Source organism: Cydia pomonella, chromosome 21 (genome assembly GCF_033807575.1).
Source record: "Cydia pomonella isolate Wapato2018A chromosome 21, ilCydPomo1, whole genome shotgun sequence".
Lineage (NCBI taxonomy): Eukaryota > Metazoa > Arthropoda > Insecta > Lepidoptera > Tortricidae > Cydia > Cydia pomonella.
This window is the reverse complement of record NC_084723.1, coordinates 8044248-8057961: the sequence shown is the minus strand read 5'-3', so window position 1 is coordinate 8057961 and position 13714 is coordinate 8044248. Positions and strand designations below refer to the sequence as shown.

The window sequence follows — 13714 nt, the reverse complement described above, 5'->3', positions numbered from 1 at the left end:
CCCCAAGGACTTAATAAGGTCGGTCAAATAATCTCATTAGTTATTTTGTTTCCTTCATTAAAGCTATTTTAAAAACGAAACACAGGCCCATTACTCGGCATAACTTACTTGTAATTGAATTTGGGCCCACTTATGTTTGTTAGAGCTATTTAAATTGCTGATTGGAATGCGAAGCAGGTTTGTTTTTCTTTAATGAGGTCACATTTTATTGGTGCTACGTATTTTTTTTTCATAGTGAACTTATTTATATGGTAAAAGAAACTTAAACATGTACCTATCCATATTTTTGGAGCGTCAAATGAATTTACAAGTAATAGTATGTGTTTCATATATATATGATATAAATCTTGAACTTTAAATGACTGGAAGAAGAATGACTCGTACCTATATATAGGTATAATTAGGAAGAATACAATGACATCAGTAATATGCCTAGATCGTGTTTGTTTCATACTGATGTCATTGTATCGACGCAACTCGTGTCGATTTAAAACACTCCCTTCGGTCGTGTTTTAATTTATCGCCACTCGTTTCGAATTTCCTATTTTTCGCACTTGTATCGTAATGTACTATTATCATGTATGTACTTAATATGCATTGCTGATGAAATTACCGCCATTTGACACGTTTGGAAAGTTTTATTTCATTTAATTTTAATTTAGTTCTTTATTTCGGGCCAGTTTGCCCATAGATTGTTAGTTATATACAGACTTACAATACTAGTGTTAGTACATCTTCACCTAGGTCTCACAGCTTTTCATTTGGGGTCTTGGTACACAGGACGATGAGCAGACGCCCAGTGACAAAAAAATGGACAGTCCCATCTCTCCGCTATATCTACCAGCAAGCTGTTGGTGCTACCCCGCAGGCGATACATTTTGAGGGGCGATTCTTTCCCTCATTATTGCATGAAAATCATCCATTCGTGTTTGCGCAAACATGCCTGAGGCACTGCAAAAGCGTGGTAGCCCCAACAGCATCCTAAAGCCGTTATTTAATTGGACACGCAGAGCACTGTAAGCGCGCTTCGTATAATTGATCCACAGGCTGCACGTGTAGAATGACTGGCAATACAACATAAATAATGTTTTATTGACCTGTACCCCTAGTGTAATTTTAGTCGATAGCGAAACGTGACGTACGCGTTTGCGTTAAGTCTCATTTTGTATGGGTTTTTGAACAGCGCGCCAAGCGGGACGTTTTGGAACGTCAAAAATCTCATACAAAATGACACTTAACACAAACGCGTACGTCACGTTTCGCTGTCGAAAATATTTACACTAGGGGTACTGTACAACGCGCAAACCTGCGAATCAATTTAAATCAATTTAAAATGACTTAAATAGGCCTTAGCTCGCTTCTCAAATGTTATGATTTTATTTTAACTGCTGTTGTTTCTCAGTTTAAATTGGTATTTTAAACGGTTTTGATTGAAAAGTTACTACTCAATTAAATATGCCTAATGTTTTCAAAGGATTTAAAAGTTTCAGCTCAAAGTTTGAGTTCGGTTGCAAAATAAACAATGGTGGCTGTAATGGTGTTTATAGTGACACAAGAAATAATGAATGTACCGTTCAAATTCAGATTACATTAGTATTACTCGTGCAGTAATACAGCTTGACATAGCTGCGAAATGCATTGCTCCCCCAAATGTCAAAATTGATGATGCTGTCCGGATTTTTGACATTTGCAGCAGCAATGTCACGCCGCGATACTGCAGCAATAACACCACCGTGACCTGAATCCAAATGTACCTATAATGGATTAACTTTTCCTGAACTATTTACTATCAATAACGTCATAACGTTTGCCCACTGTGCACAGTTGCATTCATCCAGGCAAATAGACGAAATTGATAACGAAAACGACCGCGCTGTGAGCACACACCTACCATTTTTTGAGCTAAAACCCGGACGTATTTACGAGTATTTTTTGTCCACAAAAACATGATGGATGTCTGGGTAGAGCTTGCGTGTGGGATATATGGGCTTGCCTGAAAGTAACAATTCCTAATAGAAAACGATAACCATAGGGGTCATTTATAATTTATAAAGACAGATATGAGGTATTCATATGAACAGTGTTTTTCTATCCTTAGTAAAAGGTGAATATAGGTCATACTGAGTAACATTTAGGTACTATGAGACCAACCTAGAAATAGTGAAAAACATGCTGGCGTTTCCATAGAAAAAATCCACATTTGATTAATCAAAACTGTAAGTAAGATACATTTTTACTGGATTTCTTGGTTGGTCCCATAGTAAGAGATGCTCATTATCACCTTATTTTCCTCGCAACGGCCTAACGGTGAAAAAAAAAATTCTCAATTATTTGCCTGGCGGGTAGATGTTCTATTTAATTAATAATTTGATTTTATGAACAACACGAATCTAGTAAGAGATCTTGACATTCATACTTGTTCTCATCGGAATTTAAATTTAAACAGTGGAATGCAGCACAGTGGTAGTACTATCATAGATATCCTACTTCTTTTAAGAGACTCCTTAAGCTTCATTTTTTATCTGCTCCGTGATACTTTTATAGTTTCCTTTAGTCCTTTTCTTTATAGCTGGATTTGTTATACGCAATTTAGGTAGTATACATATGTATACTGTGTATTTATTTCTATTTATTTATATTCTGTTAGTTAGTTAGTTTGTGTATATTCTGTTAGATTTCGTTTATCGCTGCATCTGGAACGCCTACTGACATGGCATACATTTTTAAATTGCGCTACCTAAAGGTTGTCTGGAAGAGATCGCCCGTTGTTTACCTCTTCCTGAGTTGGTGTATTCATTATACTGTTTTCTGTATTGGGTATTGTAAATAAAGAGTATTTGTACTGTATTGTATTGTATACATCATAAAATTTTCACACGTCATTAGTGCATATAAAGCATTCGATGGGCTGGCGAAAAGAGCTTTTTCAAACCTTTCATGATTTTGGGGTTAGTCCCATGGTAGGTAAAAAAAAAAGTCTTATTACTAAGCAGCGCTTTTTACAAGTTTCTACAACTCTATACTATAAAATATGCTGTCATCATCTTCCTAACGCTGTCCCAGCTTTTTGCCACAGATGGAAGCCTAGGATCCCAAGATTTAGCGTAAACAATAGCTTATTTACGAAAGCGACTATCATCTGAATTTCCAACCCTGAGGGGAAACTACCTTTTCCATTTTTCTCACGATGTTTTCCTTCAAATGTAAAAATCTAATGATCGTACAAAGTTCCTGGTAACTCATTGGTACGAACTGGGGTTTGAACTCGAGATCTCCTGATCGAAAGTCGCACGTTCTTACCGCTACCGCTGCTAAGATGACCTACCTATATATTCACCTAGCAAAACCTGGCTAAGGTCTGAGAAAAAACATCTTGTATAATGACGCGCAAAGTCAAATTCGCTGGTCTATAATGTTTACTTTGGAATGACGCAAATGTAGGACGGTAACAAAGTTCCATTTGTAAACGGAGCTCTTTTGGCGACCTAAACTTGTCTAATTTTCCCCTCTATTTTATTGCACGATACACGAAACCCAGCGGTTAATACCAACTTGCCACTTTTTGCCGCTTCACAGTGAGATTGGATTATCTGTGTTTGGCGGGAGCGTTGAGTTTTTGTAACTCCAATGAAATTGGGCTCACGGCAAGTTCGCGTGAATAAAAAACCTTTAAAAATAAATGTTTTTTCTATTTATGCAAAGCTGTTGAGTTTATGCAGTTAGGTACCGACATACATACAGGTATATTTCTAAAAAGAGACGTCAAATTGTTCTTATTCAAGATAAATTAAGGTCATTTAATCTGCAAGAAAAAATACCTGTCATGTTTTTCTTCCTTGCTCACTGTAAAATACCTATTTGGGAGTTTTAGCAATCATTGGTTGTCTGTGTTTTCGCTAATTGGGGCATTGCAGAAAAATGTCAAGTACGTGATACTCTTTTTAACGCTTCAGATAAAGCTACAAAACCGATATTTAGCATGATTCTCACGAAATTCAATACAGATTTCTGCTGGTTATTAAGTTAGCTGTTGCCAATGTTGCCATACGTGGCACTTCTCCGACAAAGTAGATATTTTTGTGAAATGCCTTTTTAGTTGAGCAACAAACATACAATAAATCGAATAAATCTTCAACTGTTATAAAAGTTTTACCGGTCAGAGGTCCTGTTTCCCGGAAAAATCTTAACACCGCGAACTAGCATTTTTCACGCCAACACAACGAAATCTAGCGGGTAATTCGACAACTGACATGAACTCCTTGCAAATAAATCTAGGAAACACAGGAGGATGGGCAAGAAATGTGAAGGCATTTTTCAAAGATTGTTACCCGATTACCAGTATACTAGTAAACTTAGTACATTTTCGAACGTGAAGACATCAATCTTAGAACCATGAGCTGTAATGAGCGATGTAGGCATCGAGAGTAGCATTCCCAACGCCCATGAAATATATATTTTTATATAGGAGGCAAACGAGCATATTAATCGCCTGATAGTAAGCAATTACCATCGCCTATGGATACCCCGAGGGTGCGGAGTTTTTGGATTGGCAACGAGCATGTAACACCTCTGGAGTTGCAGGCGTATATAGGCAACGGAGTCTGCTTACCATTAGTCGGGCTGTAAAATTGTTTGCCACTGACGTGTGTAATGGCTCCTCTACACGATGGCCCAGCGTAGGCCAGTCCAAGGGATGCATTTATGCGTTAGAGGGAGCAAGTGATATTGCTATCTCATTCCACCGCATAGCTGCGTCCCTTAGACTGGCCTATGCTGGGCCATAATGAGGAACCCTAAAGTACGTTGGCATTTAAGATGTGAGTACGCTTTTTTTCTTGAATTTTTGAATGTAAGTGTAAAAAAAGTCTCGGGTGAAATAAAAGCTACCTACTTATTTATAGGTCTCGCATAACAGAACTGATTCCCTACAGATGTTTCGCTCGAAATAACATACTCGGAGTTTCATTGAAATAGCTTAGCGAGAACGGGTGCGGGTGAGTCGTAAAAGATTGAGCGAACTCTTTGACTTGCATTATGCTATTATGTTGATGTTCGTGCAGTGTATATATAGGTGGTACAAAAAAAAACTGTCATTTTTTTCGTGTCAGTCAGAGATAAATTTAATTTATACTTAAGAAAAAAAGGATCAAGCTGTTCAATCGATCTTTTTCAACTTACGCGGTTACGCATTTTAAAGCCTAGCCTTTCAAAGATTGCAAATACTCGAGAATTTGGGACGGCTACCGCCGTAGTCTGGTAGCCTAGTGGTCAGGGCGATATCCGCGAAAGCTGAACTCGGTCACTGGAAGGCTTGGTCACTTCTTACTATGACATCCATTTCAGTTTCAAGTCTTATCAAGTCGTCTCCTTCACAATTTTTGTAGACATCTCTTCTAAATACCTATAACTGATATGGATGTGTTCCTCGTTATCTCCAGAATACGAATCGACCGGTTTTAGTTTATGGAGGGGGGGACAAGTCGAAATAAAGGGGGGACCATCATTGATATTTGTTCACATTTTGAGTGCTATGGGACCGATCGCTTCGTGTGAGGTGTCGTTTGAAAGATAATTAAACGTACTATTATTCTTTTTTAATAACCGTAGTCATAACTGTAGTCGTTTACAAAATATTTGAAAATATACGATTTTTTACCATGCATGGATGGCATAAGTACTGAAAAAACATGCTTCTAACTCATTCATTTATAAGTTTACCGCAATCAATGTTCTTACAAAATATACGGTAAATTGCATTAGCTTTCCAAATATATAAGTTTTATTGGTGTATGATATTACAGAACCAAGTAATGATGTATTGCACTGGTACCCTAACATACTCTTAGACTCGCCGGAGCTCGTGACCAATCAGAACACGATCAGGTGTCGGCACCTGATTGATGAGCTACGTGTCAGTTACCTACCGGATGTCAAGGGTGTGGGAGAGTAGTAATTTTGCGAATATGGCTGTAATTTTGCAAATCCACGACGGCTGTGTAGGTGGATGATGAGCTTTATTACACGTGTTGATAAACTTGTTGAATATTACACCATGAAATTGGGAGTAGTTTTCGCATTTTATGTAATTGAGATGAAAATGAAATGAGATGATAGAAATTGTTCAAATTTAAGTAGCTAAGTAAGTAAAAAAACACTGTATCTCAGACAAGCGGAATTGAATAAAATTGTAAACTGATTCGAAAAACGGAGAGCAGAGACTTCTGGCATTAGCGTTAACTGCCTCTCGTTAACAATTTAGAACATAAATAGATCGTGTCATTCACGAAGACGCGTGACTTGTATTGTTATGTTATTAAAGTTTAAATTTGACAAATCTGCGCGTCATCGTGGATACTAACTATACTGCCCTTATTGCACAATATACTATTCAAAGAAAAATGTTGTACCTTCGTCCTTGAATGTAAAATATCGTATATCAGCTTCGGTTTAGCGTTAATATTTGTTAAAATTTCAATTACAAGTTTTCTGTCTCGTATCGTAGTCCAATCCACCATATGGAATTCCTCAGTCCAAACTATCTCTTGAGCCATTATTGAAGTCTTTTGAAAGAAAACTCCAAAGACTGCTCTTTGACAGCTGACCTGGAATGACGTACGACGCTTCGATAGGAAAACATTCTTCAAACATTACCACTTCCATTCGATTTACTACCCTGTTACTAACTAGGTAAGATTTAAACTGATCTGAATAGAAAACAAATCCATAAAATGGCCGACACATTTACGACTAGAATTAAAGTTTTGATTGACTACAAAAATATGCATTTGGAATATTAAAACGCTGACAGGCGATGCATATTTTTTATAGGTTTTAGGTCATGCCGCTATTGTTAATGTAATTTTGCAAGTTTTGCATTTTTAGAGCTACTGGTACAGTGCACATTGCACATCTGTGTGGGTATGTATAAGTAAGGTAAGGTGGGGTAAGGCTATCACCAGGGCTAGAAAAACTTGTATGGAATCCTCATATTGTGTGTCTTGGCCCGACCAAAATAAACCATGATCATCTTAACCTTACCTTACATACCTTACTAATTACAAAAATAAGTATTTTTTAAATAAATAATAAATAAATAAATATTATAGGACATTATTACACAAATTGACTAAGTCCCACAGTAAGCTCAATAAGGCTTGTGTTGAGGGTACTTAGACATCGATATATATAATATATAAATATCTATTAATACTTAAATACATGGAAAACGCCCATGATTCAGGAACAAATATCCATTGCTCATCACACAAATACATGCCCTTACCAGGATTTGAACCCGGGACCATCAGCTTCGTAGGCAGGGTCACTACCCACTAGGCCAGACCGGTCGTCAAATTACTGATAATTTAAGTTACCAACTACTTATACCTATTTTACTGTAGTATTACAAATTGTACAAGGTTTTATTCCTTGAATGGTATAAGACAATTTTTATTAGTCCAAAAACTATCAAATTATATTCAACAACACATTAATATTAATCTTAATCTACTACTAATCTTAAAATCGGTAGACGCCACACCCAATACCAAAAAGATCAACAATTTACGTATAGGATATGAATTAACTTGATTAGTTGGCTACAAAAAAAACTTTTAGTAGATTAGTACACACAATAAGCACAAAGCTTTATTCAAATACGCAATCAACGAAATCAAAGCTTAAAAATAGTATAAGCTTTACGTAATAAATTGTAATTAACTTTGTCAGTTCTTTAAATTAAATTTGCCACTTTAGGAAAAATCTCAAGCCAAGGTGAGGGGAATGCCTAAAAAGTCGAGCGTGAATAGAATTCGCAATGATTTAGGACTGGGGACGGTAGGCGAATGTGGCTGTGAAGATAGCAAAGCTTTATAACAAGTTTCGGCATATAACCATCTTCTGAAAAACCCGATTTTCTTTCATAACTACAAAAAAAAAATTGGGAAAACAGAAGTACCTTCTAACTAATCCACGACTATCTACACGAAATTGGTAGAAAAACATAAGGCAGTATTAATTCCGATGCCAGAAGGGCAGTTTTATGAATATATACTATATACGTGTTAGATAAATATGGTAAAAATGTTAAATAAGGTAAGTTACGTATCGTCTAATTTTTTTTTAAATCGTTGACGTATATTTACGACGGGCAATACATAAAATTTGGCATTCAGTTACGATTAAAAATGATGTACAAAATGTGAAAAATATTCACGCGGTGCTACGCCCGTAGCCTGTGTTAGTGAGTCGTATCGTAGAACACTCCTAGCAGCAGGCGTATTCTGATTTCAATAACAGGTATTAATCTGGATTAGCTTTGGATATGATCTATCAGTATCAAAAGTGACTTTGAAAAAAAAATGTCTCTTTTAACACTGACAGATCGTATATTATCCATTACAAATCCAGATCAAAATATATAACTTGTTATTACAATCAGAATACGCCTCAAGGGCTCGGAACCGATTTTGATGTATCTGTTAATATCGTTCCAAAATAATTAATTGTTTTATTGTTCCCTTCATTCATACCTAAACCGGTTAATTGAAGGAACGCCGATTAGAAAAATCTTTAATTGTTCCTTCTCTTTATTTATACGAACAGAGAACGAAATATTATCGTTCGCGAGGAACGATACGATAAAAACGAAATGTTTTAAAAAACAATCAAAACTGAATAATGGAATAAAAACAAAGTATCAATAAAAATCTTCAAAGCAATACATTAAAAACAGACGTATTCAAAACGTGCCAATAAATAATGCCTTTGAAGTAGGGAAATATTAATACAACACCTACTAAAAAAAAATAAGAAAACAAAGTTACATATTCACTAGTGCATAAACACAGTAAATAAATCCAGCGTTGGCGGTTAAGGCCATGACAAAGGATAGCAATGTCTTTTGTCGTGTAAGGGAATCGGGGGCGTAAGGGAATTGGGGGCCAATAGCACAGTAATGTAAACAGACAGTAATTTGTGCACTACATGACGTGACGGGTTCTGGCAAGATATCAGTGCTTTACTTGAAAGTGTGAAAGAAAGAGTGAGAGTCTGAACCTTTTTTGTTTTTACTGCAATGTACACAGTGTACTGCAACCAATTCCATTTTTCGTGTTATGTTTTTTCTGATAGTTAAATTGTGTCCCTCTTAGTTTTTACTGTTTGTTAATACGAGTATGTGCCTGCCAATTTTTCGCTTGCCATATGGTCGAGATTTGAAATTTGAAAACATTTATTTCATGTAACTATGACACATACATTTTGTTAGTAAAAAACAGTTTCCAAAGCCTAAAAATTATACCTAAACCTACACACTTAACCTACCAGTTACCACTGTATGGAGCCCATAGGGTAATGTAGTCCCGCACAGTGTAGCATTAGCTTGTATCTTTATATGAATAACCTGTCAAGGCGTCCTTATGGCAAGCAACAAAATGGGGCATTTTCCGGCCGCAGCCACATATATTTGTAAATTGTGTGCTTGCAGCAATCAAAGAAATGTTTATCTATCTAAATGAATAAATTATTAGTTACTTTTTATTTAGATATAAATTTTATTCTAGGAAAATATAGGGTAAACTCAAGGCCACGATCGCGAGTAATTATTAGGTACTTATTTTAGTATACTGTAGTTTTAGAGCTAGATTGGTATACAACTGTGTGGGTATTTAATATATAATTAAAATAAAATCCAAAAATCAAGCTTTTGTTTTCCTATGTTTTTTTTTACGGCCTACACAGTTTGGTGACACAGAGACCAGAGTATTTTTTATGCAAAACCAAATTTTTGCGAGCCCAAAGGGTAAACTTTAGCCGATAAGGCTGAAGGCTGATTCACAATTAGGTACAAATAGTAAAAAAAAAACATTGTATTATTTATACGGGTATCTGGTACAGTTTTACTTTCAAAATATAAAATCCTATTAAAATATAACTTCTGAAAATGAACACATCATTACTTATAATACTGATAAAATCTTACTACGCAAACAAGAAATATTGTCCTATAGAAAACAAATAATAAACATTCGTTGTTCCCCTTCGTGTTGACACACGCATTAACTATCCTTGAACTTTGACGTCATGTCCGTCAATATTTCTTTATCGTGACAGCCAAATTTATTGTTGAATCCATTATGAGACAGGTTGTTGCCTAATAGGAATTTAAGGGTCTCAAACCACGTCACAGACACGGATTTAGTAATAGTGTTTCGTATAGAATCGGCTTACTTACTGATGTGCTGTCAAGAAGTATCCAGTTCTAAACGAACTTTTCACATTGAAAATTTTCGGATACATCATATTTTTGTATGGGGATCGATCTTTTTCAAAAATTAAAGTTTCTTAATTTTTTGAAACCTTCCACAACTTAGACAGAGACTCCATCCTACCCTGAATTATCTCACGTCGCCAAAAAAATACGGCAGTTTGGCCAAAGATTGACCAAATCTAGTTTTTGAATCAAGCATTCATTATGAATCAAGCATTCGTAACGTTGGTGTATTATCCAATAGGCGAGCGAAGCATCCCTTTTCCAGCTTGGGTAAAAATGCTTTCGTTTTTGATGACCGGTCTGACCTAGTGGGTAGTGATCCTGCCTATGAAGCCAATGGCCAATGGTGATGAGCACAGATATTTCCTCCCGAGTCATGGATGTATTTGAGTATTTGTATATTATGTATATCGTTATTTAAGTAGGTACCCACAACACCTTATCCCGCGGGACTAAGCCAAGGTGTTGTGGGTACCTACTCAAATAACTAATTGACTAAGGTCAATTATGTCCCTATAATATTTATCTATTTATAATGTCTGGCTGTTTTCCTAATACAAATCGCATTTTACAAGCAACACACAGCAAGGCAAATTATGAGAAGTGTCTGAATAATAATTACGAAAAAATTAATCAAGCAAATATTAAAACTCATATTAATGACGCTGCCAACCTGAGCAGAATAGCAAAAGATAGAAATAATTTCCGAGAGATGGTCGCCGACGTCAGATGATGACATGGCACAACAAGAAGAAGAATCAAGCAAAAATGTATTGTAGCAAGTTATAATCTTTAAGGACATAGGTAACTAATCCTTCCATGTCGTATATTTTTACCTATTTACCTTGAGAAGCTGGAATAGCAGTAGCTTGCCATTAACTGGCCCGAGTACCAAAATTTCCCTCTAAACTATTTACCAACATTGTTTTGCGTAGTCACATAAACTTTAAAAGATGGCATCCTCACGCATATATGTTATATTTTATGTTTCCTGGACAAACCCTTGCCGTAAAATATGCATCATATTTCCGCTCACGGTTGCCACCGGCCTGTTTTAAATTTTAGGGTCTTTTCGCATATTTCACTTGAATTTTTAAAATGAAAGAGTATACTACTACGTTGTATACTTAAATGATTTATAAGTACCTTTTTAACATATACATAATTAAAGTACCTATTAGTATATATTTTGTAAGGCCAGATATGATGTAATTGCTTTAACGGACAAGGCAGATATTTATATATACTAAGTACGTAGTAGTAACTATATATTAGGCCACATAAGGGCTCATGCTAGACAACGTCTCTAATGATTATTTAGGGTATTGCGTGAGGAAATAGATCCAACACGTAGAGGCCATTTGGAGAGCTTTAATGTTATGTAGAATGCCTGCTATAACCCGTTCACAGGCGCAACAATAGACACCCATGAACCAGTCGCAGCAGGCATAGGGACTATTGTAAATAAAGTGAACATTCTATGGATTGAAGTTTGGGTGGACAATGAGACTGGGTTATTGCAAAGACGTCCAGGCACCTGCCATAAAGGGATCTACTGATTACCAGTTCGCAGGACGATTGCGAATTGCGAATAACTGATAGGCCGATATCGTTTTTATTTTATTTTATACTACGTCGGTGGCAAACAAGCATACGGCCTGCCTGATGGTAAGCAGTATCCGTAGCCTATGTACGCCTGCAACTCCAGAGGAGTTACATGCGCGTTGCCGACCCTAACCCCCGCCCATCCTCGTTGAGCTCTGGCAACCTAACTAACTAGTAATCACTGGGGCCCTTAACAATGTTTTTACTGTAACTGTATTTATTTGTTATTATTATTTCTTACTATAAAAATTAATTCCAAGCTGTCTTAAATAGCCTCTATCCGCCCACACGTCAAAACTAGACAAGACAAAAGCAATTTTGCTTTGTGACGATAAATATTCAGAATGTGATAGAATAAAAGATCTTTTTATAGGTCTTTAGCGGCTACACGTTAGGTAATAATTAGAAGCGTTGTAAAAACAATCATTTCTTTGTTTAGATTGCTTTATTTGACGACCGGTCTGGCCTAGTGGATAGTGACCCTGCCTATAAACCGATGGTCCGGGGTTCGAACCCCGGTAAGGGCATTTATTTGTGTGATAAACACAGATATTTGTTCCTCAGTCATGGGTGTTTTCTATGTATATTAGTATGTAGTTATCCATATACGTATGTATATCGTCTAGTACCCATAGTACAAGCTTTCCTTAGCTTGGGGCTAGGTCAATTTGTGTAAGATGTTCCCAAAAATATTTAATGTTAAAAATAAAAATATTTGTTCTCTGGAAACGATTAAGATATAACTAAAACACAAACGCTTAATTAAATTAATATTCAAGGACACGGTCTGTTTGTTTGTCTGTATTGTTTTAGCAAAACGAATCACAAACTTGTTGTTTTATTTGTTAGCAAAGTTTGTCGAGAGAAGTGTTTTGTAAAGTATCGCTGAAACCATTTCAAACCAGATAGTTGATCTTATGTCTAGTAACAGTAGGGTAAATGATGACTCGCGTTAGACCGGACCAGGGCCGGACCGGAGCGACCAACACTTCATTTTCTATGACGGGTGATCGGTGATCACTTGATGGTTTCTATAGAAAACGAACCGTCGGACGCCCCGGCCCAGAAGGCCTACCGCGAACCACGTTCGACGTGTTGCCTCCCTGTCACACTTACGTACGAATTTACGAATGCGACAGAGAGGCAACACGTTGAATGTGGTTCGCGGTAGGCCTTCAGCTCCGGGGCGGTCTAACGTTAGTCATTTTTAAATTGAAACTTTATGACTTAACGAGCTTTAGGCTTAACGAGTAAATAAATAAAATATTTTAGTTACTTAACCAGTAAATACATAAACTAATGTTATATAAGGCGGTACCGGTCAATATGTCTCGAGTATATGTCATCTCCAAAGGCTAACGGTGCCCAGTAAATAAATAATGAATTTTAATTGTTACCCCGTTCCAGACCAGCATATTTTGTAAAAAAAAATGTAGCGATCATTTTCATTGCCATTTATTACTTAGGCAATATAGCGATAAATTAAACATGTCCAACAAGAAATCGCTGTCAAAGTGTCCTATGAAATACGACGTCATATTTCAGGGAACTGCCCTGCGTGTTTCATTTGTTTCCCCTCTGTAGGCATGCGTTGCGTGCCATCTATTTTGCACGTTTATGATGCCCTCAAGGTCATGAGTTAAACCTTCAGAGGGACCGTATAATAAAATTACTGGTCTATTGCTATGAATTTATATGGATATTTGGAAATGAGGGAAAAACACGGAAGTAGGATTTGAAATTATAAACTAATTGCGTAATTGGAAGGTAACTGCCTATTTTGTGTAAGGTATAACTATGGAGTTATAATATGTAGGTAGTCGTATAACTAGCTGA

The 13714-nt window shown here is 36.4% G+C and overlaps 1 protein-coding gene across 6 annotated transcripts in view; it reads right to left on the bottom strand.

The window, feature by feature from the left end:
* The window catches only part of LOC133529451 (5-hydroxytryptamine receptor 1-like), a 165754-nt gene that overhangs the window by 83801 nt on the left and 68239 nt on the right, over positions 1–13714 (bottom strand). The gene's annotated exons all lie outside the window — the stretch shown is intronic.